Here is a 3,510-nt window from a genome sequence, read left to right as displayed (position 1 = left end):
TCCTTCAATGTTGCCTCAACATGAAGAGGAGATATCTTTCCAATGTGAAGGATATCCTCTCAGACAGTTGTCACAGGAAAACGTGCCCCCATTAGAAAAAGGTCTCCTGCATTCATGTTTTGGTGGCAACAAAATGTTGAATCTTTACAACGGGGACACAGACGGCAAAAAAAAAAAAAAAAAATCTGACAAAAGGTTTTCTTTCATTACACAAGTAAAAAAAAAATAAAAGTTCCAGTAAAAAGAGATCTCCATTGCATGTTAAAAACAAAGTTATCACATTTATGGCACATCAGCAAACATCAGTCATCAAAGATCAGTATTAAGTCCCAAAATTGTTCATCATTTGTGCCAACAATTCACAAGACAGCAGGCAGCTTACCCTCCTCTTCAGACTCCTCCTTTACAGCTTTCTTCCCTTGAGGCATTTTGGCAGGAGCTTTCTTGGCAACAGGTTTTTTCTCTTCTTCAGATTCATCTAAAGAATAGAATTCCATTAACACACCAAAGCAAATTTCAGTGACACCATCTCTCTATTAGATATCTAGTATTGTAAGAGTGGGAGGAGCCATCCACTATGTCCATGTCTCCTTCCCCTGTAATCCCAGGGCGTTGCCATGGAAACAGAGGTGACCAGGAAGTAGAAAAGAGGGCAGCCTGTCACTTCAGGTGTCCTCAACCCACAGAGCGCCGCCTCTTTCTCTATGATTTGCCTCCTGTTCTCCTCCCCCTAGGTGGAGACCCGCCCCTTCCATCACGGCAGATGAGGATTCTGATCCCGCCTCTTCTCCGCCCCCTCGAAGACTTCTACACCATACTCCTCCCCCCAGGCGGAGTTTCGGTCTTTTCCCCACTCTCATTTAGAGAGGTACCACGCCCCCACATTTATGGAGGTGAAAGCCACCCCCTCTAAAAAGTTCAATGGGAGGACATAGAGATGCCGCCCCAAAGCATTGTCGCCCCGCCCCCATGCTCTGATGCCACGCCCCCGTTTTCTGAGTGGTAGGTTGCAAAGTCCCCGCCCCTCTCATTTGCATAAATGTTGCAGAGGATTGTGGGTATGTCGGTGTGTGATCCGGGGATGGGGGCTGAGCGGTTGTGTGTAATGTATGAGTACGGTATTCGGTGTAGGAGGTATACATTATTAATAATAATACATCCACACATACATCACAGCAGACACGTCTAGGAATAAAGGGAATGAGATGGACGGGCTCTCCATGATGTGACCCTCACAGATCCTGGAAGGGTTTATATAGAACAGGACACACCATAGTAATCAGCTGAGGGACGGCTTACTACCAAGGCTATGTGCACACCTTGGGCGGGTGTGAGGCCAGAACCAATCACTGGTGGGTCCACCCAGACCACATGACATGAGAAGAGCAACAATCAAACAGTGAAGAAAAAGAAGAGATGTTGTCATGTGGGACATTGGAAGGAGACTCCTGATTGGCTGGCAGAGCAAGTCTGTGGTGTGAGATGGAAGCACCCCACTGAAGAGTGAAGAAATGCGTGCGTGTGGGCGCTACCAGAACCCAATTCAGACTACTCTCCCTTCCGTCACCAAATTTTTACTTCACCACAGCATGTGAGGGTGCTGCACGACCTGATTCAGACTACTTTCCCCTCCCCCACCCTCATTATTCATCACGGCATGTGGGGGCGCTACATGACCCGATTCAGACTACTCTCCCCTCCCACACCATCATTACACTCCGCCACGGCATGTGGGGGCGCTACATGACCCGATTCAGACTACTCTCCCCTCCCACACCATCATTACACTCCGCCACGGCATGTGGGGGCGCTCCACCACCCGATTCAGACTACTCTCCCACCCTCATTACACTCCGCCACGGCTTGTGTGGGCGCCACACGACCCAATTCAGACTACTCTCCCCTCCCCCACCCTCATTATACTCCTCCACAGCCCGTGGGGGTGCCACACGACCCGATTCAGACTACTCTCCCACCCTCATTACACTCCGCCACGGCTTGTGGGGGCGCTACAGAACCCAATTCAGGCTACTCTCCCCTCCCCCACCCTCATTAAACAGCGGTTGCACCATGCATGTGAGGTATTGCCGTGAACGTCAGATCAAGGGCAGTAATTCTAACACTAGACCTCCTCTGTAAATCTAAAATGGTAGCTTTTAAAGGCTTTTAAAGTGTTGCCTATGGATATTAAAAATGTTTGCAGTTTGTCGCCATTGCACGGGGAATGCGCAGTTTTAAAGCATGTCATGTTTGGTATCTGTTTACTCAGAATACCATTTTTAGATCTTTTATATTTTACCAAAGAGTTGGCCAATATATTGTGTTTTTGTGCATGAAAAGTAAAAAAAGTGTATTTTTTTTTTATTTGCATTTGAAAAATCGCTGCGCGAGTACTATGTGCCATAATAAATTGTAGTACCCACCATTTTATTCACTAGGTTGTCTGCTTTAAAATAATATACGCTGTTTAAATTAATTTCCTAGCAAAAAATACTGATTTTTTTTCATGTGAACAAAAAGTGTCAGAAAAGGTTTGGTCTTCAGGTGGTTAGAAGAGTGAGTGATGTGTGGCATAAACTTCTAATGCTGGGCATAGAATGCCCCCACCCCCCAAAACGACCCCCGAAACGACTTTTTGGAAAGTAGACACCCCAAACTATTTGCTGAGAAGCATATTGAATCAATAGAAGAATTTATTTTTTTACCTCAAGTTTTTGGAAAATGACAAAAAAATATATATTTTTTTTACACAAAATTGTCACTTAAATGATTTACAGCTCACACATGCCATGGGTATATGTGGAATTACTCCCCAAAATACATTCTGCTACTTCTCCCGAGTATGGGGGTACCACAAGTGAGAGACGTTTTGGCAGTCTAGCCAAGTACAGGACCCCAAAATCCAATAAGCACCTTCAGGCTTTTAAAGGGCTTTATTTCCTCATTACACTTCCAGACTACCTATCACAGTTTCGGAGGTCCTGAAATGCCAGGATAGCACCTAACCCCCCCAAATGACCCCTTTTTGGAAAGTAGACACCCCAAGGAATTGGATAAAAAGCATGGTGAGTATTTTGCAGATCACATTTGTTGCCACAAGTTTTTGGAAAATGAAGAAAAAAACAATATATTTTTTCTATTCTTTTTTTATACTTCAATATTTTTATTGAAAGATGGGTATAGAACAGTATCCATAGAAATATAGACAACACTCACCGACATGGTGAGATGGAGTACATCAGCATATTCTTAGAACATAGCAGATCACAAGAAATATAGGAAACATATCCCTAGTCAACCACATTGTGTACAAAGGACACCATCACCACCAGACGGGAAACCTTACATCTATCAGTGAATATAGGCAAGGATCTTATAGATTTACCAAAAGTATCAAAGATCAGGTCAGAGAAGGAAAAGAAATAAGGATGAAGACTAGAAAAGTCATAAAAAGGTCCAAGGTAAGAGAGAAAGATTAGAGAGAGAAAAAGGGGGGGGGGGGGGGTTTGA

General features: G+C 44.4%; 1 non-coding gene across 1 annotated transcript; it reads right to left on the bottom strand.

Moving 5' to 3' along the window:
* Window positions 1–287: 287 nt before the first annotated feature.
* LOC149467715 (small nucleolar RNA SNORD82) lies at window positions 288–353 on the bottom strand. The gene has a single exon (XR_016311864.1). It is a non-coding gene; the product is annotated as a small nucleolar RNA SNORD82 (small nucleolar RNA).
* Between the last annotated feature and the right edge of the window lie 3,157 nt (window positions 354–3,510).

Source organism: Staurois parvus, unplaced genomic scaffold (genome assembly GCF_062004578.1).
Source record: "Staurois parvus isolate SC_StPar_1 unplaced genomic scaffold, SC_StPar_1.0 ptg000102l, whole genome shotgun sequence".
NCBI classification, from domain to species: domain Eukaryota; kingdom Metazoa; phylum Chordata; class Amphibia; order Anura; family Ranidae; genus Staurois; species Staurois parvus.
The sequence above is the reverse complement of the archived record's forward strand: the minus strand, read 5'-3'. Positions and strand labels throughout refer to the sequence as shown.